Source organism: Macaca nemestrina, chromosome 8 (genome assembly GCF_043159975.1).
Source record: "Macaca nemestrina isolate mMacNem1 chromosome 8, mMacNem.hap1, whole genome shotgun sequence".
NCBI classification, from domain to species: domain Eukaryota; kingdom Metazoa; phylum Chordata; class Mammalia; order Primates; family Cercopithecidae; genus Macaca; species Macaca nemestrina.
In genome coordinates, this window is record NC_092132.1 from 44,010,092 (window position 1) to 44,035,773 (window position 25,682).

The following is a 25,682-nucleotide window of genomic DNA, read 5'->3' on the forward strand; positions in this document are numbered from 1 at the left end:
AAAGACAGGCTTCTTGAAGGGTGATACCTTGCTTGAGATTGTCCAGAAATATTGGCTATTTCTCTCAGCGTTGCCGTAGAAGACACCGAAAAAGGCAAAATATTGTTGTTGTTGTTTTTTATATCAATAAATTGTAGATGATGTGTACATTTTGAAAGTTAAAAGTACTATTGGCCGGTGTGGTGGCTCACGCCTGTAATCCCACCACTTTGGGAGGCTGAGGCAGGCGGATCATGAGGTCAGGAGTTTGAGACCAGCCTGACCAATGTGGTGAAACCCTGTCTCTACTAAAAATACAAACATTAGCTGGGCGTGGTGGCATGCTCCTGTAATCCCAACTACTCAGGAGGCTGAGGCAGGAGAATCGTTTGAACCTGGGAGGCAGAGGTTGCAGTGAGCAGAGATCACGCCATTGCACACCAGCCTGGGCGACAGAGTGAGACTCCGTCAAAGAAAGAAAGAAAGAAAGAAAGAAAGAAAGAAAGAAAGAAAGAAAGAAAGAAAGAAAGAAAGAAAGAAAGAAAGAAAGAAAGAAAGAAAGAAAGAAAGAAAGAAAGAAAGAAAGAGAGAGAGAGAGAGAGAGAGAGAGAGAGAGAGAGAGAGAGAGAGAGAGAGAGAGAAAGAAAGAGAGAGAGAGAGGGAGGGAGGGAGGGAGGGAGGGAGGGAGGGAGGGAGGGAGGAAGGAAGGAAGGAAGGAAGGAAGGAAGGAAGGAGAAGAAAGAAAGGAAGAAAGGAAGAAAGAAAGAAAGGAAAGAAAAAGAAAGAAAGAAAGAAAGAAAGGAAGAAAGAAAGAAAGAAAGAAAGAAAGAAAGAAAGAAAGAAAGAAAGAAAGAAAGAAAGAAAGAAAGAAAAAGAAAGAAAGAAAGAAAGAAAGAGAGAAAGTTAAAAGTACTATTTTGGTAAAACATATTTTTAAAAAGTAGGTAATTATAAATAAGCAATTTCTTTTTTAGTGTATAAAATAATAGATTAGAGGCCTGGCTTGGTGGCTCACGTCTGCAATCCCAGCACTTTGGGATGCCAGGGCCGGCAAATCACCTGAGGCCAGGAGTTCGAGACCAGCCTGGCCAACATGGTGAAACCCCATCTCTACTAAAAATATAAAAATTAGCCAGGTGTGGTGGTACATGCCTGTAATCCCAGCTACTTGGGAGGCTGAGGCTGCACTCCAGCCTGGGCAACAGAGTGAGACTCTGTCTCAAAAAAAAAAATCAAAAAATAACAGATTAGGATAATATTATATATATATAAAATGTGTGTGTGTGTGTGTATGTGTGGATACATATATATACACACATATATACACATACATACACACACATAGACACAGACCCACCTCCGTTAACATGACTTCCTTTTGAATTCAAAAGGCTTTTTGATAATATCAGCTGAATTACCCTATATCATATTCATGGTTGATGAGAAGACAAAAGTCAAACTCAGGGAGACTGGACTTGAAGATTATAATGTAATAGGAAACACTGCTAAAACATTCTCAAAACTCTGAAAATTTCCAAGTAATTAATCTTTTCTTCTTTAATTTACAAAGTTAGTTTTCTAAAAAATAAAACCCCCTCTTCTTTCCCAGTGTTTCTTTTCATAGCAGAAATTGTCAGCTCCAATCAAATGATAGGTACTTTCCGTTCTTCTGTGTCCTCTCGAGGCTCTGAAGCCCTAAGATGCCGTCCAGGGTGCACATCACTGAAGTCCCAGCAGTGAGATGGGAGAGGCAAGGAAGAATTCACAGCTGGTGATTCCACTGAAAGCACCTCGCCCGTCCAAAGAGTTAATTACAGCAAAGAAGAAGAGGGTCTTAAAATTTGACTGGCAAAAAGCAAACAAGCAAACAAAAACTTAGTCTCATTGTTGATTACTGCTAGTGGTAAAACAGGTGTTGCTGTGGCAACTTAGCTCTTTATTTGTGTAATATGAGGGTTATTATTTTACAGACTACTTACCAGAATTTATTTAAAAATCAGTAATAATAGAGCTGGGCACAGTGGCAAGCACTTGTAGTCTCAGCTACTTGGGAGGCTGAGGATCGCTTGAGCCCAGGAGGTTGAGGCTGCAGTGACCTGTGTGTACGCTGCTGCACTCTGGCCCAGACAGCAGAGCAAGACCCTGTCTCTCAAAAAAAAAAAAAAAAAAAAAAAAAAAAAAAAAATCAGTAGTAATAACAATAATAGTGAAAAGTCAGAAGAAAAACTTGAGGTTACATACTTCTTACTATGTGCTATGCTGAACTGTCTGCATTTTCTCTTTGAATCTCACAATTCTGAGGCTGGTATTCTCATGATCCCATTTTACAAACCAGGACACTGAGGCAGAGAGAAGTTCCAGGACTTGCCTACAGTCATACTGTTATAAGTGGCACAGCTAGGATCTGAATGTAGACAGTTCATTCCATCAGTGAGAGTTATTCAACTCCTGCTCTGACTCAGGCACAACGCCAGTTCACGATACCATGATAGACAAGGTATAGTTGGTCCTTCATGAACAGATTAGACTTCATGAAGTCTAATTACTATCTTCGATTCCAAAATCTGTTCTTTTAACTATCCCCTTGATGACATCTCAATGGTTCACACACTTTAAATCATGTATTTGTCTTTTATTTCACTGATTACCATTCCAGAGACAATGACTTTCACTTCTGCCACTCCGCTGCCATGCTGAGACACCTTCAGTAGCAATGTTGTAGTGAGGCAGAGGACCGTGGGCATTTTCTAGGGCATATGTTACATTGACTCCAGGCCTGCTTTGTTTTAATTGTCTAATTAGTGTCGGAGCAGGGAATTCACGTTCGAAAGTCCCGCAAGCAGAGCTTACTATGGGTGTGAGAAGCTACTCTGATTATGAAGTATCTTATCAATGACAAATATTTGCTTGGCGATTTTCACCCCTTGATAATCAGAACTCGATCTTCATGGATTCTGACATAATGACTACTTCCTGCCAATCCCGAAAAAAACCAAAGCAAAATTAGCTTGCACTTTACCTCCCAGAGGAAAGCACCCCAAAGCCTTTTCCTTTCCCTGTGGCATTCCACATCTTCCCACGAAGTCCTGCTGTCATTTCCCTGATAATATTTCCTTCTAGTAGTGTAGATAAATCCTAAACGCTGTGTTCTTTGTCCAATCCATCCCTTGTGTGCCTTCGTGCAAACTCTAAAGGACAGACATGACTCCTCTGGCTGATTATCTTTCAGTGGTTATGGACAGGCTGGATAGCGACTTACTTGGGGTGGATTTTAAAAAGGAACAACAATAAATGGTAATAGTAACAAGTATATTGAGCCCGGGCACATTGGCTCACACCTGTAATCCCAGCACTTTGGGAGGCCGAGGCAGGTGGATCACTTGAGGTCAGGAGATCGACAGCAGCCTGACCAACATGGTGAAACCCCGTCTCTACTAAAAATACAAAAATTAAGCAGGTGTGGTGGTGGGCACCTGTAATCCCAGCTACTCGGGAGGCTGAGGCTAGAGAATCGCTTGAACCCAGAAACTGGAAGTTGCAGTGAGTGGAGATCACACCACTGAACTCCAGCCTGGGCGACAAGAGTGAAACTCTATCACACACACACACAAAAAGTATATTGAGGGCCTTCTGTGGGCTACACACTGTGCCCAACACTCTGCATGGCATTGTCTCATTTAATAAGCACAATGATCATAAATATGTACTATGATTGCAGGTAACAGGTAAAGAAACCCACTTGCAGAGGTCAAGTAACTTACTTGAGTCACACAGCTAACAAATGGCAATGCCAAGATACAGAACTAGAGCCATCAGCACTCGCACCAGTGTCAGGCAGGATGTGGAAACAAATGACAGCTTAATCTTTAGAGTTTTAAGATTCTGAGATGCTCTGCTTGGGACAAAACATACCTGAAGTGTTACCCCTTGGTTCCTTTGGTCACCACATTTGAAGTGGGAAAATTAAAAATCTGAAGCTGGTTTTTAAGAGAACAACCAGAGTGGAGAAGCTAACTCAAACCACATTCCATGAGGAACAGTTTAAGGAACAGAAATGTTTAAAGCTAGGAGTTGAGACCAGGGCCGGGGATCGAGGAGAGAGAGTATGCTAACTGCCTTCATGTCACCGAAGGACAGAGGGCAGAAAGTATAGGCTGGTGCTGTGGGACTCCAAGCTGGAAAACCAGACCAATAAGGCAAAGTTGGAGGGAGACGGATTTTGTTTCTGTATAAAGACACGTTTGTTGCTACTCTGATTGGCAAGTGGTAGAAAGACTGTTTGAATCTCAGTTCCACCACCGTGGTGAGCATTTGTTTTTTTACTTGCTGGAGTCCATTCCCCTTTATTCTGAAAGCAATAGTTTGATTTCCTTTTGGGAAATTACATGTTTTCTACTGAGGGCAGTCTTTCTTGCCAAGGAAACCAATCAAATTATGCTATCTGATCTCTCCGCAGGAGTTGAGCATGAGACCCAAGTCAGCCTAATAAGGTTCCTTTTGCCAGGACCTATTTTATGTGGAGTAACCTGAGGGTAGACAAATGGCTGGAGCTGATTCTTTCCTAAGTAGTCCCCTTACCAACCTCGGTAGTGGATCCTATCCCTCGAAGTTGGAACTTCCCACAGCAGAATCCAGGGACTGGCCATGAAACATTAGACGTATCTAGTAAGAGGGCTGCATCCCCTGGGCTGATGTCCACGCCAATACTGAGAAGGAATCACTAATCGATCTGCCCTTGGAGGGAGCTCTGATGGGCACCCTGCTTAGCGCCTATAAAGACTACCTTCCTCAGAGGATCTACCGCAGCTTGAATCAGGAACACAGACTCACTCAAATTGTTCCAGAAAGAATAAAGTTTATTGAAAGGACATGTATGCCTGGGAGCCCTGGAAAAACTAAGAAACACAGCCTCAGGAAAAGCAGGAATCAAGGCAGCTCCGTGCTACACTCTTTCACATTTCCAACTCCTCTGCTTACAGCAAAGTAGTTCTCTGTATATCGCCTCTTTTATCCTCTTTCTTCCCAGTTCAATATTTCTGGTTATTTGTCTACACATGGCCCAAAATGGCTGTTCAGCACCCAAATCTGTGTGATCTCCCAGGTCCAGCCATTGGAACTAACTTCCCTCCAGGTGTCTTTGCTAAATCCCTGAGAGAAGAATTTGACTGGCTTAGCCGTTGAGCCAGACTGCATCACAGGTCCCTGGCCTACAGATGGGCTAACTCTGCCACATGTCCTCACCAGGGACAGTGAGCTAAGCTGGGGAGATGAGTTCACCTGATCTGTTGCCTACTTAGCAGAAGCTTGGAACTGGTCAGGAAACACATAAGCCTCTCTTGAGAGGCTTCTTGCTTCTTAATGATGATACCAAAAACAGTACAAGATACATTCTTATATATTAATCATGTATTTTCACACCATTTTCTTGCAGTACTTTTTTTTGAGACACAGTTTTGCTCTTGTTGCCCAGACTGGAGTGCAATGGCGCAATCTCGGCTCACTGCAAACTCCGCCTCCCGGGTTCAAGCGATTCTCCTGCCTCAGCCTCCTAGTAGCTGGGATTACAGGCATGTGCCACCACACCTGGCTAATTTTGTATTTTTAGTAAAGACAGGGTTTCTCCATGTTGGTCAGTCTAGTCTTGAAACCCTGACCTCAGGTGATCCGCCCACCTCAGCCTCCCAAAGTGCTGGGATTACAGGCGTGAGCCACCGCACCCAGCTTTCTTACAGTTTTTAAAGAAACTCTCCAAGGGCTATATCCCCAACCCCAATTCTTTAGGAAATGACTTGCCTTGGGCCAGGCGCAGTGGCTCACACCTCTAATCCCAGCACTTTGGGAGGCCAAGGTGAGCAGATCATTTGAGGTCAGGAGTTTGAGACCAGCCTGGCCAATATGGTGAAACCCCATCTCTACTAAAAATACAAAAATTAGCTGGGCGTGATGGCAGGTGTCTGTAGTCCTAGCTACTCAGGAGTCTGAGGCAGGGGAATCGTTTGAACCCAGGAGGCAGAGGTTGCAGTGAGCCGAGATCATGCCACTGCACTCCAGCCTGGGCGACAGAGGGAGACTCTGTCTCAAAAAAAAAAAAAAAAAAAAGGAAGTGGCTTGCCCTGAGATCCCCTACGAGTATATGGAAGTTTTCCTTCTGTGGTAAACATGGAATGTCAGCTTTAAGCAACTGCGTCTTCAAGTGTGTTGTGTAGAATTCCTGAGCTAGCACTGAAGTGTTTTAACTGAAAAGCCCGGTGTCCAGTTAAAGAAGAGGTGAAAGGGGCACTTTGGGCCATGGGGATGGGAAGAAGATGACAGTAGAAGTGAAGGGAGTTGAACAAAAGAGCTGAGGAGGAAGAAAGGCCTGATGGGAGCTGCAGGTCAGAGCAGGAGGAGAGTCAGCCAGGACCAGAAACCAGACAAAAACTGCAACTTCCACCTTAGGAGCCAGAATGTCTCGTGTGAAACTAGAGAGTACGGAGAGCCAGGGCATAATGAGATCACTGGGCTAGGTGAGGATGAGACACCAGGAATTGTGATGAGTGCCCACTATGTACCAGGCACACAAGATCTGTCTCAAGCTTGGAGCTGTACTTACCTGTGGGCCCCTAATTGCAGCCTGCATTCAGTTTGAACACTTGTAAATTCTTTGTTACTATGGTCTCATGGCCTCTGACCAAAGCTGGTTCAGGAGGTAAGAAGGAGGATACATTTCTAAGACCAGGAAAATGTCTTAACTGCATTTAACACAAGAGAGGGTAGACCGCCTTAAAAGGACCCTGGGACATGCTGTTCCCTGGGAAGATCTGAAAGCCAGTCCAGAGATTGCCTGTAATTCACTGTAGTCTTGCTTTCCACTCATATGGCTGTGAGCTCTGGCCCCAGGGCTGGGCTTGCATCTTTCCAACTTGTTTTGGAATTCTCCTTTGACAGAATGTCTCAGAGAAAACATTACTACATGCTATAGGAGTGGGAGGTTTCATGGATTACCCGTGGGCCTCTGGCAACTGGACTAAGGATTCCGGGCCCAGAGTTTTGGACCCACACACTTGAAATCTGAAGATTAACACTTGATCCTCCTCTGAAGGGGGGTTAAGCCTCTGCTAGTTGATTACAAATGTTCCAGATACAAATCTTTAAGGTGAGAACTCTGTGAACAACAAAAACAGCCACAGAAAAACTCCATGAAAAGCCTTACTTTCATTCATGACTCAACTTCGTGAATTTTGAGGACTTAATAAGACATTTTAAATAAAGAAAGGAATTAAAGGTTGAGGATATGTTAGACTGGCTTAAATTGGGCAATGAGAAGCCTAAGGTGCCGTTTCAGGATATTATTCACCCTATAAAAACAAAATGTATTTGTTCACAGTAAACATGTCAGAACAGCAGCTATAGAGAACAAGTGTAGACTGGTTGCTGTCCAATCTGCCAATTTTCAGATAAAAGACTAGGATCTGGCCGGGCACGGTGGCTCACGCCTGTAATACAAGCACTTTGGGAGGCTTAGGTGGGCAGATCATGAGATCGGGAGATCAAGACCATCCTGGCCAACATGGTGAAACCCCATCCCTACTAAAATACAAAAAAATTAGCCAGGCCGCGGTGGTATGTGCCTGTAGTCCCAGCTACTTGGGAGGCTGGGGCAGGGGAATCGCTTGAACTTGGGAGGCAGAGGTTGCAGTGAGCCGAGATTACACCACTATACTCCAGCCTGGCAACAGAGCAAGACTCTATCTCAAAAAAATAAAAAAAATAAAAAAATAAAAAGACCAGGATCTGATAAGTGACAGATTACCATGAGAACATTTGCAGTGGGATTTTTTCTGATTGATCATTTCAGCACCAAACATGTAAGAAATCAATAAAACGTTAAGACAACTGCTGTTCTCACAATATATTGACAATATTTTTTGAAAGGAAGAGAAAGCTCTGTTTGATGGCAACCCTAAAGCCATCGAAACTCCATGACCTGTCAAACAGCAAGCAGGCCTAGTGCTTGTGGAATAGGGTTGCTACAGAGTAAGGCCAAATCCCTGAACTATATATAAAAATATTTTCTTCCTCTTCATGAGCAATTCCCATATCCTCTCTATGCACCCATTCATGAATCTATAAAAAGGAGAGAATTATCCCTGTTCAACGTGTCCCACACCTCAATATTTTGCATACTACCCCTTCATGATTTTTGCAATATGATCATAGCATTGTGTCTGTAATATTATTTATTGAGCGTATTTTTAAAAATCAACTCACTGTTTTTTAACCTAGAATATTTTTGTATAAAATATGTTATTAACTATTTCTTCCTTTTTTTCCTTTTTCTTTTTTTTTTTTTTTTTTTTGAGACTGGGTCTGGGTCTGTCACCCAGGTGGATGCAGTGGTGCAATCTCAGCTCACTGCAGCCTTGATCTCCCAGGCTCAAGCAATCCTCCCACCTTAGCCTCTTAGCCTCCCGAGTAGCTGCACTACAGGTGCTTGCTACCACACCCAGCTATTAGAGATGGGGTTTCGCCATGTTTCCCAGGCTGGTCTCAAATTGCTAGACTCAAGCAATCTGCCTGCTTCAGCCTCCCAAAATGCTGGGATTACAGGCATGAGCCACCGCACCTGGCTGGCCTTCCTTCTTTCCTACCTTCCTTCCCTTTCTTTTTTCTTTCTTTCTTTTTCCTTTCTCTCTTTCTCTTTTTCTTTCTTTGTCTTTCTTTCTTTCCTTCCTTCCTTCCTTCTTTCCCTTTCACTCTCTTTCTTTTTTCTTTCTTTCTTTCTTTCTTTCTTTCTTTCTTTCTTTCTTTCTTTCTTTCTCTTTCTTTCTTTCTTTCTTTCTTTCTTTCTTTCTTTCTTTCTTTCTTTCTTTTGACAGGGGTTTTGCTTTGTCACAGGCAGGAGTGCAGTGGCATGATCACAGCTCACTGCAACCTTGGCCTCCCAGGCTCAAGCAATCCTCCCATCTTAGCCTCCTGAGTAGCTGGAGCTACAGGCATGCACCGCCACGCCTGGCTAACTTTTTAACTTTTTGTAGAGACAGGGTCTCTCCATGTTGCCCAGGCTTGTCTTGAACTCCTGGGCTCAAGTAATCCTCCTGCCTCGGCCTCCTAAAGTGCTGGGGTTAAAGGCATGAACCACCACACCTGGCCAATACATAACCATTAAAAGAAAAAAAATGTTGTCTTGCTTTTTAAAAAGAGCTAAAGAGGTCTTGTGTAACCATGAGTGGCATCAGAACACGTTTTGGAAAACACTGCCTGACTCTGTGGAGGTTGCTGGGTGTGAGTGAAACTTTCCGAAACCTGCCCGATTTATCTGTGGAAGAGGCCCATTGTTTCCAATATTCTCGCTAATTGGCTGATTGATCCTTAGTAAGTCACTTCACCTCCTACAACTTCATTTCCTCATCTGAGGAAGTTGGGCTAAACAATTTCTTTCTGTCTTTATTTGTGATTTTCCAAGACTGTGCTTGCAGGGCCCGGCATCCCAGCAGGAGACGGTGCCAAGAGCTGTGGAGCTATGAACACAGGTCAGGTCCCTGTCACCACCCCGTGGCATACTTAATCTTCCTGGGAATTTTGCAGAATTTTGCTTTTCTTTAACCATGGTTAAGGAATACTCCTCTCAGCCAGTTTATGAAAAAAAAAATCCCTCTTTCTCTACTTTGGGTGAGTTGCAGTGGGAAAAACGGCAAATAGGAAAATGGAATTTGGTGGGTTGCTTTGAAGGACTCTGATTCAACCCCTTCTCTTGTCTCCTCATTTGTCTAACACACCAACCACTTTGGAATGATCCTGGGGAAAAGAAAAACCTAATTTGATTACTCCACACCTAGGAGCACAGTGATGGTAAATAATAAGAATAATAATGCATAGTCAATAATGTGTCACCAGTCTAATACAGTAATGGCAAGCCAGCTACTATCACTGTGCCTTTATTTCCTCATTTGTAAAACAAAGAGTTTGAACTAGATGATTCTTTCTTTATTTAAATTTTTAATTTATTATACCTTTTTAAAAAATTCTTAGAAACGATGTGTCATTATGTTGCCCAGGCTGGAGAGCAACAGCTATTCACAGGCGTGCTCATAGCACACTATACCCATGAACTCCTGGGCTCAAGCGATCCTTCCCCTACAGCCTCCCGAGTAGCTGGGACTACAGGTGTGCACCACTGTGCCTGGTCTGAAACAAATGATTTGTGAAACTTCTACCAGCTTTAATGCTCTTTGATTGTATAATCTCAATTTATTTTTTTAAACAAAAAGTACTAAATTTTAAATGTGATAGGATCCCTTCTAATCTGCCTGTATGAGAAGACAAGAATAGGGCCAGGCACGGTGGCTCACCCCTGTAATCCAAGCACTTTGGGAAGCCAAGGTGAGTGAATCATTTGAGGTCAGGAGTTCAAGACCAGCCTTGCCAACATGGTGAAACCCCGTCTCTATTAAAAATACAAAAAATCAGCCGGATGTGGTGGCGTGCACCTGTAATCCTAGCTACTCAGGAGGCTGAGGCAGCAGAATCGCTTGAACCCCGGAGGTGGAGGTTGCAGTGAGCCGAGATTGTACCACTGCACTCCAGCCTGGGTAACAGAGTGAGACTCCATCCCAAAAGAAAAAAAAAAAAAAGAGGACAAGAATAAAGTTATATTTCAGGATAATCATTTATCAAACTTTTACATGTATATCTTTTGTAGGTTTTCAGAACTATGCAACAGTCTGTGGTGCAACTGAATCTAAATGTTACATGGCTGTGGTATTTATTATTTCATTCATTTACTTGGCCATTCTTTCTTCAAACATGCTCTGTGTACCTATTATGTGCCAGGTAGTAGAGTAATTTAGAGTGTAGCTCTGGAAGCAAAATAGCTTGGGATTGAATCCCATTTTCACTACACATCAGCTCTTTGACCTTAGATAAGTGACCTCACCTCTGTAAGCCTTCCTTTTGTTTTCTCCTTTATCTATAAACCAAAAATGACAATAATATTGATTGTAACCATAGGGTTATCGAAGACTAAAAGACATAGCAGATGGGAAGTCAAATGCCCAGAATATAGCTAGCATTCAATAAATGGTAGCTGTTATCATCATCTTCATCACCATTGTGATGGGCCAAATTGTGCCCCCTCCCCTCCAAATTACTTCCACATGTGGAAGTCCTCATCCTCACTACCTCAGAATGTGCCTGTATTTGGAGATTTGGAGGTAGGGCCTTCAAAGAGGTAATTGAGGTGAAATGCAGTTAAGTGGGTGGATCCTAATCCAACCTGACCAATGTGCACGTAAGAAGAGGAGATGAGGACACAGACGCACACAGATGGAAGATCATGTGAAGAACACGTGGGAAAGACCACCATCTACAAGCAAAGGGGAGGGGCCTCAGAATGAAATCAGTCCTGCCGATGTGCCGGTCTTGAACTTTTAGCCTCCAGAACTGTGAAAAAATAAATTTGTTGTTTAAGCCACCCAGTCTGTGTTTGTTCCAGCAGCCCTAGCAAACTTGTACATTCATCATCATCAACAGGATGTGCTGGGATTCAAAGACGATTATGACACTAACTCTTCTTCAGTGAACTCACATCTATAAGGAGGAGACAAGCACACAGACCCACGTACTTTACAACACAGCGTGATATGGATGGAAATAGAAATCTGTACCATGAGAGCACAGAAGGGAAGATGCTGTACGATGTGGGGGAGGGGAGTACTCAAAGAAAAGTAAAGGAGAAAAAGGTAAATGGTTATAAAAGATGCTAAGTCTAAAAAGATCAAGAAAGGTCATTTGGCAGATAAGGTAGGACAGGGCATTGCAGTCAAGCGGACAGCACAAGTGGAATGCATGTGTGACAAGGGCATTCTTCAGAATTTGTTATTTAGAAATCATTGGTTCCATAACATGGGACTTCACCTGTTTGTGATGCAGAGAAAGTAGAACCTAACCAATGCCGAGTGAAATGCCATTAATCAGCTAGATAAGCTGCTGCCCAAACGTTCGTTTCTACTGTCCGGATAACTTAAGGATACCATAAAAGGAGAAATTCCTATTTCAGCCCAACAGAAGCACTTAGCAAGCTTGGTGTTTTTCTGTTGTTTGGAGGCTAAGGTAACATGACCCCTCAGCTTTAGTTCGGAAGGGCTAAGAAGACAATAGGAGTAGGGGAGAAATAACCTAGTTCAGAGGAGGTAAAGTGTAATCCACTTCTTTTGGTGTGTGTATATATATATGAGAATGTATATACATAAAATATGATTATAACTCCTTCATATCCTCATAATAAATTTTAAAAAAATGCCTTTAAATGAACCGGAATAAGCAAGGTGGGGAGCTGATATTATTCTCTGCCTGCTTCAAGGATTGTTGGGGATTAATGAGCTAATGTCTGTAAAGCTCTCTAGAAATGTAGAAGAAAAGAACTCAAAAACAAGGACGCACTATTATCTCCTCCTCCACTCCCTGCAAGCTAGAAGACAGAACACACACACAAAATCTGCTTTAGCTTATCTTTTTTAATATAATAAAAATGATTAAATAATATTTTGTTAAAAGACCAAAAAAAAAAAAACTCCATTTTACTGATATGGCAAATTTTATTGCTCCATAGTTCTTTCATTTTCACTCTTCTTTTTTTTTCTTTTTTTTAAGAGACAAGGTCTTGCTGTTGCCCAGGTCGGAATGCAGTGCAGTGGCTCGATCATGACTCTCTGCAGAGTCAAACTCCAGGGCTCAAGCAATCCTCCCTCTCGCCTCAGCCTCCCAAAGTGCTGGGATTACAGGTATGAAACACCGTGCCTGCCTAAATTAAAAAAACTTTTTATAGAGACTGGATCTCACTTTGTTGCCCAGGCTGGTCTTGAACTCCTGGCTTCAAGCGATCCTCCTACCTCAGCCTCCCGAGGTACTGGGATTACAGGCATGAGCCACTGCACCCAGCCCTTGTTTTTATTCTGATTCATTCATGGTTGTAATTATTTATGTACTTTGTATTTTAAATACTTATGGGTTTTGCTGTTTTTGCCTTAACTTTTTGCTTTTACTTAACATATCACACAACTTCTTTGAGTTGCCATACAATCTTTGTAACAATTTTTAAAGTGTTATGTGGAAGTATAGTTTATATGCTGTAAAAGTTGCCTATCTTAGTGTTTAACTCAGGGACTTTTAGTAAATTTATAGAGTTGTACAACCATAACCAAAATGCAATTTTAGAACATTTCCATCAGCTTCAAAACTGCCTCATGTCCGCTTGGAATTTCCAGTCTCACCTGCCTGCCACAGGCAAACACGGATCTGCTTTCTGTTTCATAGATTTGTATTTCCCAGAAATGCTATGTAAATGAATTTCTGGCTTATTTCACTTGGCAAAATCTTTTTGAGGTCCATCCATGTGGTAGTATGTATCAATAGTTTGTTCTTTTTTATTGCTGAGTAGTATTTCATTATATGAATTACCACACTTTGTTTATCCAGTCTCTGGGTGATGGACATTTGGATTGTTTGCAATTTGTGGCTATTATGAATAATGCTGTCATGAACATATGTCTTTGTGTGGACATATGCTTTCATTTCTTTTGGCCAGATAATTAGGAGTGGAAATGCTGCTGGCAATTCTGCTTAACCTTTTAAAGAAACTTCCCAATTGTTTTCCTAGTTGGCTATACCATTTTACATTCCCACCAACAATGTGGGGAGGTTCTAGTTTCTCCACATCCTCTCCAGCTCTTGTTATTGTCTATTTTTAAAATTATAGACTTTAAAGTGAGCATAAAGTGGTATTTAATGTGGTTTCAGTTCCCATTTTTCTAACAACTAGTATTGTTAAACGTCTGTTGTGCACCTATTAGAGTTTCATGTATCTTCTTTGGTGAAATGTCCATTCCAGTCTTTTGTCTTTTTCTTTTTTTTTTTTTTTTTTTTTTGAGATGGGGTCTTACTGTCTCCCAGACTGGAGTGCAGTGGTGCAATCTTGGCTAACTGCAGCCTCAACCTCCCAGGCTCAAACCATCCTTCCACCTCAGCCTCCTGAGTAGCTGGGACTACAGCCGCAAGCCACCACACCCAGCCAATTTTTGCACATTTTTGTACAGATGGGGTTTCACCGTGTTGCCCAGACTGTTTTGTCATTTTAAAATTAGATTGCTTGTCTTCTTGTTATTGAGTTATAAGTTGTGCCAGGCACTGTGCTAAGTGCTTTACAGCCATTATATCACTGAATCTTCACAACTACTCTTAAGGTATATGTGATTGTCTTCACTGGACATATGAGGAAACTGAGTTAGACAGGTCAGCCTATAATGATCATCGGATAGACAGCAGAGCCAAGACTGCAGCCTGGGAAGTCTTCCCGTCTTGCTGCTGAAATACCTATTCACTCTCGTGAGTGGTATTCACTCACCGGAAGGAGTAAGCGGGATGGAGGAGTAAATCAAGCTGTTTCTCTAGATTTGTATTTCAGCAGATGTATTCATCTTCTCTGCACACCTTTATCAACGCTTTCATTATATTTCACAATAAGTGCATGGGGACTTGTGGACTGAGGTGATTGATTTTATAGGCATGAAAACTGTTTTGAACTTAATAGAAATTGACAAAAAGGGAAAGGTAAACCACTGAAGGAACCCAGAAAATGATTCTCACTCTTTAATTAATGTCTCCTAGCCTTCATCAGTCTCTTACAGGTGACTATGGAATTGAAGAAAAGCTGTCTATTTTTGTTTTATTTTTTATGTTGAATGTGAAGATTCATTTGAAGTCTTTCCAGGACGCTCAATGCTGGGCTTCTGCACTATCCTTAGGCATCCTCACTAAGTATTTTGCATACACTCCCTCCTACTCAAAAGCTCTCAAGCCTTGTAAACCAAGGATGCAGCAACTCCTGCTCGCTTGACCTGGCAGTGTGGATGCAGCGGAAGACCTCCGGACAGGTGACAGAGCGCACAGCCGTGCTGTCCTTCAGAACAAAAGGAGAACCTCTGCAGTGGTGGAGACACTGGCATCACTGCCATTCTTGGCTCAAAGGAGCAGCCAGGGACAAAACAGCAGGGGCCCTGCCTGGGGGCCTGCAGCTTAACATAATGGAGACAGTCTGAGCAGAGAGAAACGGAGACACAGTTTCTGAGCTCTGCCCAGCAGGCCCCACACAGGTGGCCCGGGCCAGGAGAGTCTGGGCGTCTGCTTTGTCCAGGTGCGAATTTGGGCTGCCTGGCCCAGGACTCAGCCCGCTCTCAGTGAAAAGCTGGCATTGATATGGGCAGCAGGTCCAGTTTCATTCCAGGGCTGCACCCTGAAACAGCACAAGCCTAAAAGTAGTTCTTCCTTCCCCGGGGAGATGCTGAGAGCGCACAGACTAAAACCTCACACTCCCCTTTCCAACTACCTGCGGCCAGAACTAACCCCATACTCCAGGCTATTGTTCAAATGTTTCCTTCTGCCCAGAATGACCTTCCCACCTTCCTATCTGCCATTCTTCCAAGTGCAGCTCAAATCCCCTCTAAGTCATTCACGCCACATGAATGTATGCTAGGCATGCTTGCCGACCCGGGAAATGGCCCTAGTTCTCCCTGGTGTGAATCATCTCTCCCTCCCCAGTGCTCTCTTAGCATCTTCTTTCTCTCTGTCTTGGTTTTTATCCTGCAAGCTGCTGTTCTGCTCTTATGCTCTGAGGCTGCACTCCAGAGTTTCTTCTTCTGCTCTTGATTCTGAGCTTCTGTCTTCCAGCCCCTGGCTCAGCCAACTGCTTCTGACTTCCTGGTTCTCACTTACCCACAAGACTCTTGTTTTGTTTTGTTTCGTTTCTCTCAGTATGTTTATTAACAATCCTATAACCAGTGCTTCTTGGCATACACTTGGTGAACACTGGTGTAACGCCAGCCTGGAGATCTAGCTTGGATTCCGATTGTTCCCTTGACTCAGAGCTTGGTGTCAGTTGTACTACCCCGGGATGAACCTAAGCTGTGACCATCTCAGTCGTAGAACCTCAGCAGCAAGAGTGCCTTCCGTGCCTTACATATATTTATATATTTTAGTTGTAACTTCTTTTGCTATATACAAAATTACCTTATAATGGAGGATTAGTGGTTGTGATGGTTGAATGTGGCTGCGTGTGGGGAATAGATATCTCTGGCCTCCTGGGAAATGTGCTCCTTCCCTGGGTGCTGAGCGTGAGGAGCAGGGTCTGGGTGCAGCTGGTGTCCTTTAGCTCTCGAAGCTGGTCAGGAGGGCAGGGCAGGAAAGACCAGGCAGACCCCTTGCCCTCATCATAGCCTCTGATGCTGTTCTGTTGCCCGTGATGCCTTCTGAAGCCCTCTCCTGCCTCAATTCTCTACCTATTTTTCCATTCCTTCTCAGCCTCCTTTGCGGCATCTTCTTTTTCTACTCACTTCTTTTTTTTTTTTTTTCCCCAGATGGAATCTTGCTCTGTTGCCCAGGCTGGAGTGCAGTGGCGCAATCTCGGCTTACTGCAACCTCTGCCTCCCAGGTTCAAGCAATTCTCCTGCCTCAGCCTCCCAAATAGCTGGGGCTACAGGTGTGCACCATCACACCCAGCTAATTTTTGTATTTCTAGTAGAGACAGGGTTTGTTTCACCATGTTGGTCAGGCTGGTCTCGAACTCCTGATCTCAAATGATCCACCTGCCTCAGCCTCCCAAAGTTCTGGGATTACAGGTGTGAGCAACCGCGCCCAGCCTCTACTCACTTCTAGAAGCGTTCCCTAGCCTTCCCTTCCTCCATTGGCCCACTCTGTGATCTCAGTCCACTCCATAAATTAACTTCCACATATAGTCAAGGATTCCCAAATCAATCTCCAGCTCAGACCTCTCCTGGAGCTCCAGATCCATAGATAATCAGCTGTGTCCTATTCTTCCTTGGGAACAAATATGACCAAATAACCAAATTCTCATTTGTTATGGATGGGCTGTGGGAAGTTGAAGACGGAATGATGCGTTGACTCATCCATTCACTCCCCCGTCCACCCAGCCATGTCTGCTGGATGCTGAGGACGGGGTTGGGCACCAGGAACCCAAAGAGGAGTGAGACATGATGTCATTGTCATGGAGCTCAGGCCCACGTGACACATTAGAGATGACATATAATACAATGTGCTAAACACAATGCTTGACAGATATAAACAAAGTAGAAAAGTACCCAGGGGTGAGAATTTCTCACTCTGCCTATAGAAAACTTCACAGACAGGGTGCTTGGAGAAATTCCTGGAGATCTCTGGATTTTTGTATATGTGGGCATTCAAGCACATATAGATAAGTGTTCAGTAAATATACAGCAAGTGTGGTGGCCAGGCACAGTGGCTCACGCCTGTAATCCCAGCACTTTGGGAGGCCAAGGTGGGTGGATCACTTGAGGTCAGGAGTTCAAGACCAGGCTGGCCAACATGGTGAAACCCCAACTCTACTGAAAATACAAAAATTAACTGGGCATGGTGGCTCACGCCTTTAGTCCCAGCTACTCGGGAGGCTGAGGCAAGAGAATTGCTTGAACCAAGGAGGCAGAGGCTGCAGTAAGCTGAGATCATACCACTGCATTCCAGCCTGAACAATAGAGTGAGGCCCTGTCTCAAAAATACATATGTATATATAGCAAGTGTGAGAATGGAAGCCAGTAGCCAATGCTAAGCCAGTGCTAAAGATGGTGGATTAAGAAGGAAGAAGGAGGCCAGGGCCATTGCTGATATTATGGGGCAGCTAGCCTGACCATATTTCTTCTATATGAGAGAAAAGCAGACCATTCTCTTTTAAAGGCTTCTGTTAACACTTTCCTTGCTACCTAACAAAATTCTTAAGAAAAAAAGAGTCTTAGAGATCAACCGGTCCTGTTTTGCAGTAAAGCTTTCAATCTTAAACCTGTTACTGTAAAATCTTAGGTGCCCTGTCGTTGATGTGAGGATTGAATCTCTCGTGAACCTTCCTGCCTGTGGCTGCCCATGAAACACTTCTGCAGATTCCTAAGCCTCCTGGAAATAACTGCAAACCATCATAGCCTCTTTTTTTTTTTTTTTTTTTTTAAGTAGCTGAGAAAATAAAAGCTACGAGAGATCAAATAATTGGCCCAAGGTCCCAGAGGTAGATTGTGCTGAGGCCAAAACCAGATTAAGGTCTTGTGGCGCTGCCCACTCTGCTTTTCTTCCTTCCCTCTAGGACCCTGATATAGGGAGACTGGAAGGGACAGAGCAATGTGCTAATGAAGAATGGAGGTTTGTACTCTGAATTGTAGAAACTAAAAGGGCAGGAAACAGGAGGGATGAAGACAGAAAAACACTGGGGCTGCAGCGTCAAGACCATCTATTGAGTAGCCTGCTCTGTGTCCAGGGCTACCTGAGGATGAGAAATCGTGGTCCTCAAATACTGCCTTGTAATTGATTTTATTATCCCTGCTCTGGTAGGTTTTCCTCCCCGATGTGAAGATGCTTCTGCAATCGATCAACCAGTCTGCAGCTTCTAAGAATCACATAGGGGTACTCAGCACTGTATGAAATGTGCAGATACAAAGGAGTGACAGAGACGGCCCTTTCCAGAAGAGATTGCTCTGGGGCGTTTGCCCAACTTGCGATATTCTCTTAACTTCCCACCCTACATTCATTCACAAGAAGTGGGCTCCTGGCAGTCATGCTTATCGACTGCATGGCAGGGGCAGTCATGACCCTGCACCCTGGGCCCAGTCGACTGGACTACAGATGTCCATTTGACCCACAGATAATCAATCACAGCCTATTCCCAGGGAGTGTGTGGGGTGGGATTGAGGGGAGGAAAGGAGAGAGAATGACAGAAGAGGAACAGGAAGAAGGAGGAGGAGAAGAAGAAGAAGAACAAGAAAAAGAAGAGGAGGAGAAGGGAGAAGGAGAAACGGAGGAATAGAACAAGGAAAAGGAGAAGCAGAGAGAGGAGATGAGACGAGAGATAGCCAGATGGTGAGACCAATGTAAAACCACAGAGATTTAGTTGTCAATCTTCTGCCTTCTACATGTAATGCACACCAGAGAAAGCAGATATCCTGGGAGAGGGTGGAATGGACACTTGCAGAGCACCAGAGAGAGAAACAGGGAGATTATCCTCAGCATTGCGGGCAGCAGATTCCCAGTCTTATAGGGAGTTCAGGGACAGAGCCTGAGAGAAGGCCAACCTCCCCAGGACACACCTACCTGCCACGACCTGGCCTCTACCCACTCCTCCTCCCATCTCTCCCCCAGCCCTGCTGACTCTCAGCCCTGCAGCCCTCCTGGTTATTCCTCCCACAGACCTTGCTGTTCCTTACCCATGGAGCTCTGTTTCTCTCTTCCATTTGCCCAGATGCTCCTGCCCCTTTTCTCTGTTAGGCTACTCTGGCTCATCCTTCAAGGCCCAACCTGGGCACAATCTCATCCAGGGAGTCCTCGCAGTTGTTGAAGGCCCCGCTTTGTGCTCTCTGCACTTACTGGATCACTGAAACGGTCTGCATCTGTGTTCCTCTCTCCCACTTTGCTGTGACTGATGTGCCGGGCACATGCCAGATGCTTCACAGATCCTAGTTTACAGTTCAAATTGCCTCCTCTACCCCCAAGTGTAGGGTCTCTAGAGTAACCCCAGTCAACCAGACTTCAGAAGTGCTTCTGCTTCAGCAGGTGACTCCGCCCTCTCAGCTCTGGCCTGACTCCTGGTCCTCCGCACACATCTTATCACCATGGTAGCCTGGCAAGCCGAGCTCCCCTCTACAAGGTTTCTGTGACCACATGTGGGCTGCAGGTCTCATTTCTGCATTCATCTTCCCTGCTCCTTCCTGGGTGCTCAAAGCAGCTCTTCCCACTCCTTCCCCCAAGAAACACCAGCATGTCAGACATTTACTAAAAATTCGGGGAGAAAAAAATTCAGTCGCAGTCAATTATAATACAGGAAGCAATTTAAAAGTATGTGTGAAATAATAGTGTCCTAAAATTTCTCTCACCCATTGTCTGCCTTCAGCTCTATCCCTCCAGAGAGCCTCCTTAGATTTCTGTGCTGTCTCAGGGCCTGTCTCACCTGGAAGCCCATCAACGCATGCCCATCTTCTTTCCACTTGCCAACCCCAATTCCTGCTAAGTACTCATGTAGAGCAGCTTCAGTCTTCATTCCCTCCACTAACTAAGATCTGGGTCTATCTTTAAATGTCCACAACTCGCTAATAAATAACAAAGTGCCGTCTCCTGCAGATCTGCACCATTTGGCAGCACGCATCAACAGCAGGAGCTTAGAAATCCGTTTCCCTCACACAGGCATAGGCAAGCTGCCTCTCCCACCGGGCTCTGTAAGTGGCAAGGGAGCAGTCCAGAGAATCCAAAAGGAACTAGCCCCCAGGGTTGGTGGGATTTGATTTGTTTGTTTCTTTGCTTGGGTTAGTGATGATTTTCTTTGATATCTATCAGCACAACTTCTCTCCTAGGCTGGAGCTTCTGGGGACAGACACTTGCTTATCTTTATATCTCCAGGATGAAGCACTCAGTAAATGTTTGCTGAAGGAATTAAAGAGCTCATGAGTGGAGATAGCTTAGCTGAACAAATAGCAAGCATGTAAAAATGACCATTAATGAATTGATGAGTACATTCGAAATTGCTGTACTCTTTCTTCACCGTCTTCTTAGCAGACCCTGATATTTCTGTCTCTGACTCAGGCAGTTAACCCAGCCTCTACTGCTCATGACGGTTACATTTATTGACCTTGGACTGTGTAGAGGTTAGTGGTTAAGGATTCAGGCTCTGCAATCAGATAGACTACATTTCAAATATCTGTCACTTAGGAGCCCTGCAGGACCTTGGGCAAGACACATAGTTTAAATCTGAGTTTCCTCATCTTAGACTTCAGAATAACAATAGTACTGCCCTCACAGGTTTGAGGAAGAATACATGGAGATAATCCTGTAATGTGCTAAGCATAATACCTTAATGCCTAGCACAGAGCAAGCACTCAAGGCACGATAGGTGTTGTCATTAATTATTGCCATTGTCTTCTTATTGCTATTATTGTCCCAGGTGTGGACTCAGTGGGGAAGCTCTAAGCCTGTTCCCCATGACCAAGACTTAGCCTCTCTGTGGAGGTAACAGTTTACTCTTCTTGCCAAGGTACATCTATACTAGATAGAGGTGTTCTGATTGCTCCAGCAGGGGGTTCTGTATTCTAACAGTGTAATCTGTCTTTACTTTTTTTTTTTAAGCAATATATATAAGAAATGTTAACATACAATGAGATCAAAGCAGAGTTCTTTATAGTGTGGTGTTTATTATGTGAGTGTCTGATGGTACAGGAGGGGATGAACCAAACCCAAACCATCATTCAGCATCTCCATTGGAACCACATTTTAAAACTCTGCATTTTACTGGTCACACTGTTCTGATTTTATATCTGCTTAGACTGCTGCCACCACATCAGGAACATTCCAGAAAGCACTTGGTGTTCATCATGGACTCCAGTATGATAGAAATTTGCTTTAGAGAAACTTCAGTTTCACCTAAAACTCAGCTTATGTCCTTATCCCTGACTTTGATAACTGTATTTACGGATGGGAAGAGGATCGCATCAAAATCCCGTGGGCCCTGCCTGGGCCACATGTGCCATGATTGGACTTCCTCTGAGAAGGAAGCATTTTCCTCTTATTAGCCAATCCAGAAAAATCAAAGCAATTTATATGGTCTGGGATGTTCCCAGAACTCTTTTTAAAGTCAGTGATAATTTGAATCCATTTGAAATAAATTGGATCACTTTGATCTAAAATATTTTGTAAGTTTTACAAATATGTCATTTTTACAGACATATCTCCAGTTATATAAAGACCACAGATGATAAGGATGTCATTTGTGAATCCTAAAGGAACTAGATTATGGAATATATACTTGAATTCAAAACAATATTTATAAAAAACCACTGTGGAATTTCCTCTATTAAATAGGGAAGGTGATTGTTTTTTTTAAATCAGGAAAAATAATTACAATAAATAGCTGGGCACAGTGGTACACATCTGTAATCCCAGCATTTCGGGAGGCCCTGGGTGGAATGATTGCTTGAGGCCAGGATTTCAGGACCAGCCTGGGCAACATAGCAAGACTTCATCTCTACACAAAATATTTTAAAAATTAGCCAGGCATGGTGGGTCATGCCTCGTAATTCCAACTACTTGGGAGGCTGAAGTGGAAGGATTTGAGGCTCAAGTGATTTGAGCCCAGGAGTTTGAGGTTCCAGTGAGCTATGATCTCACCACTGCACATCAGCCTGGGTAGCAGAGCAAGACCCTGTCTCAAAAAAAAAAAAAAAAAAAAAAAAAGTAAAGACTCTAAATGTAAACACTATTTCCTAGTTTTTCTAGCTAAATAGTCAAACCAATAAGACACAGCTTTTATATGGACAGTGAATTTTTGACTAGCTGGAATTCTTTAGTAGTGGCATGTGTTGGTTGATGAGATTTTCTCTACCTTGTAAAATATTTTTCTAGAACCTAGTTTCTTTATCTTTCCCTTCCTCCTTTTTCCCTCTCTCCTGACTATTTTTACTCCCTTCTTTCTCAGAAATGAGGATAGGGAATATAATGTAATATTTCAGCTTCTCTAGACAATCATTCTGAACACTGGATTTTACTATTCAGTCTTGAGATCTGGAAATTAGCTGGATTCATTCTCTGGTCAATGAACAGTGAATAAATCTATGGGTATTTGACAAATCCAAAGTCAGTTTTTATGACATAGTCTCCATTTACTTTCTTTACAGAATACAATACTATTTGAAAATAAATAATTCATGTATTCATATAGTGTCTTCTATCTTCTTGACCCTCTGAAATGTAAGCTTTGCAGAGCAATGACTCCCATCCTTGTTCTCAGCAGACTCTCCAGCACCACAGGTACCTGGCACAAGAGAGTCTCTCAGAAATGTTTGTTGGAAAATGAATATCTAGTTTTTTAATTCTTCACCTATTACCAAAAAGTCAAATGTAAGCATTTCTCCTTGATCCTTGTTCAACGATGCCTTGCCAAAAAAAGTCCCTGCTTTTTACTACATTGTGTTCCAGAAAACTGCATCATAAAGTTGATTGTTACAAAGTAAATTGTATTCCCTCAGAAGGAGGGTGAACTTCTTTTGAGATAAAGGTATTTAATTAGAGAACATCATAAAAGAACGCATATAATGTGTCTAAAATCATAGCCAAAGGACACACAGTCTCTAAACCACTATAAACTGTCACAATGTTATCTCCTAGATCACTGGTCTTCAAATTGTGCTCCTCAGACCCTTGGTTCAGCCAAGGTATGTTAGGGACTTCCTTGCAAAGTGAAAGGGGAAGCCAATGAATGGGCTTCCAGATTCCCCAGCTGTCCTCTGCCCCTTCAACTCTTTGGTTTCACTTCCATGAAGGATTCCATGGATAAGGAAGGCTTGAAAATGAGAATTTTAGATCTAGATGACCACTGCAACTCACAATTCCTTACTGTGCTCCAATTAACTTCTATCCACTGAGCCATTCAAAAACATCCCCTGAGTGCCTGCTGTCCGGTCCCAGAGGTGCAGCTGTAAATCAAGGGGACATGGCCTCTGACTTCATTGAGCTAGGATTCTAGTGGATGAGACCAAAACCAAGACAATAAAAGCATATTTTAAACAACAGGTGGTGAGGAGAGTAATAAAGCAGAAGTGTTGGGAGGTGGGCTCAGGTGTTTGCTTGGTCTCATCAGGTGATGAAGGCAGACCTTCCTGCTAAGGCAACATTGGAGTAAAAGCGTGAAGGAAGGGAAAGAGGATCTGGGTAAATTTCTGATGGAAGAGTGTCCTATTCCAAGGGAAGAGCAAGGGCAAAGGCTTTGAGGTAGGAATGTGCTTGGTGAGGCCATGAGGAGGCAGCAGCAGGAGGTAAGGCAGCAAGGTTGGGTCGGGCTGATCATGACCTGAAGGCCATCGCGGCACGTAGGCTCTTACTCTGAGTGAGACAGGAAGGCATGGGAGCATTTGTAGCAAAATGAGAGGACCTGACTCAGGTCATAGCAGGATCCCTCTGACTGCTGTGTTGATAATAGACTGTATAAGGGCAAGCATGGGTGCCAGTAGAGCAGTCAGGAGGAGCCTGCAAACATCCAAGTGAGAGATGCAGGTGACCTGGGCAAGGTGATGGTGGTAAATCTATGGAAAGAAGTGGTCAGATTCAGCATATATCTTGGAGGTAGAATCGACGTGATTTCTGGTGGATTGAAAGTGGATGTGAGAGAAGGACTGGAGTCAGGGATGACCCCAAGGTTCTCTCCCGGGCTTGGAAGGAGGGAGTTGCCATTTTATTGACCTAAAGCCTGGAGGAGGAGCACATTGGAGGTATGGAGAGGGAAATGGGAAAGTTGAGAATGAAGAATTTGTTTTGAGATATGTTATGTGGTGATGTCAAGCCGTCATACAAGACTGGAGTTTAGGGAACAGGTTCAGGCTCGAAATGCGAATTTGGGAGGTATCAGTATAAGGTGATATGTAAAGCCTTCAGACCAGATAAGAGCACCAAAAAGTGAGTATAATAGAGACGGCAGGGGAGGACAAGCACCCTCGAACTTGGGTGGGCACTCTGGCTCCACACAGATGAGGAAGAACCACTGAGGGGACTACTATCCCAGACCTAGAACACTTGGATACACCTATGAGTTTGCCTTTTTGTCTCCTGTTGTTGGAGTTCGGTGCTGATCGCAGTGCTCAGCAGAGACCTTCAATAAATTTGGGAAGGCAAGAAGAAAGGAAAGAAAGGAGGGAGAAAGGGAGGTGAGAGGGAAGAGGGAGGGAATGAAGGAGGGAAGAGGGAGGGAGTAAAGAAGGGAAGAGGGAGGGAATGAAGGAGGGAAGAGGGAGGGAGTGAAGGAGGGAAGAGGGATGGAAGTTCTCCCGTGTGTCCTGAAGGCAGACTACCAAAACTGTATGGGAAAGACTGCTGGGACTGGGGGCATCAGAAACCTGGATGCTAAGATGCTGAACAGGTTTTCTACAAAGCTATTTAGACATGTGATGTGGCAGGTCCCTATGATGATGGTAGGATCTAGGGGGAAAGGAAAAGTGTGAGCCAGAAGACAAGGTCCTCAGTGACTGGAAGGAAATGAGTGGATAATCTATAGATGACCTCAATGAGTCCCAGAGAGCCAGGTCAAATGCCGCAAGTCTGAAAGGAGGAGGGGTTTGCTTGAGAGTGTTGAGGCAGCAAATAGGGGAGGCAGAGGAGCCATCTTCCCTTAAATGGACAGCAGAAAGGTAGTCCCTGGGAGAGAGCCAGGTTTTAGTTAAGAAAGGAGAGGAAGTTTTGTGCATATCAAGTAGCGGATGCAGAAGAGTTTGATCCCCATAAATAAATGTTTTGAAAGGCACATGAAAGGAAGGTCGGTAGTGAAAGGAAGAATCAAGAACACATGGAGCATTTGGGGGATAACAGTTCAAGGAACTGCAGGATCTTGCATTTTGTCCAGAGGCCAGTGTAGACAGAGGAGGGAGGCAACATGGATTTATCCATCTTCCAAATTCTGGCCACCATAGACCAAGCATTTGGCTAGTGCTGACAGCCTGGTAATGTTACCCAAACACAGTTATTGCTCAGCCTTTGTATAGAACATTCTTGATAAAATGCCCCAGTGCCTCCCTAAAGAATTCTAGTTCAAATGTCGAGGAGAGGGTCAATTGACCTTCAACAGAATCACAGCAGGCCTTAGGGCCAGGAAGCCTAAGGATTATGTAGTGAAGTGGCAGGGGAAACTT

At 43.7% G+C, this 25,682-nt stretch overlaps 1 long non-coding RNA gene across 2 annotated transcripts in view; it reads right to left on the reverse strand.

Annotated features, from left to right (window-relative positions):
• Nucleotides 1-1,455: 1,455 nt before the first annotated feature.
• Nucleotides 1,456-25,682, reverse strand: part of LOC139355794 (uncharacterized) — a 32,193-nt gene continuing 7,966 nt past the window's right edge. For both annotated transcript variants that reach the window (XR_011606844.1, XR_011606845.1), the window contains 2 exons: nucleotides 1,959-2,121; nucleotides 1,456-1,824 (listed from right to left, as the gene is read on the reverse strand). This is a non-coding gene — a long non-coding RNA (uncharacterized lncRNA). The remainder of the gene's footprint in view (nucleotides 1,825-1,958; nucleotides 2,122-25,682) is intronic.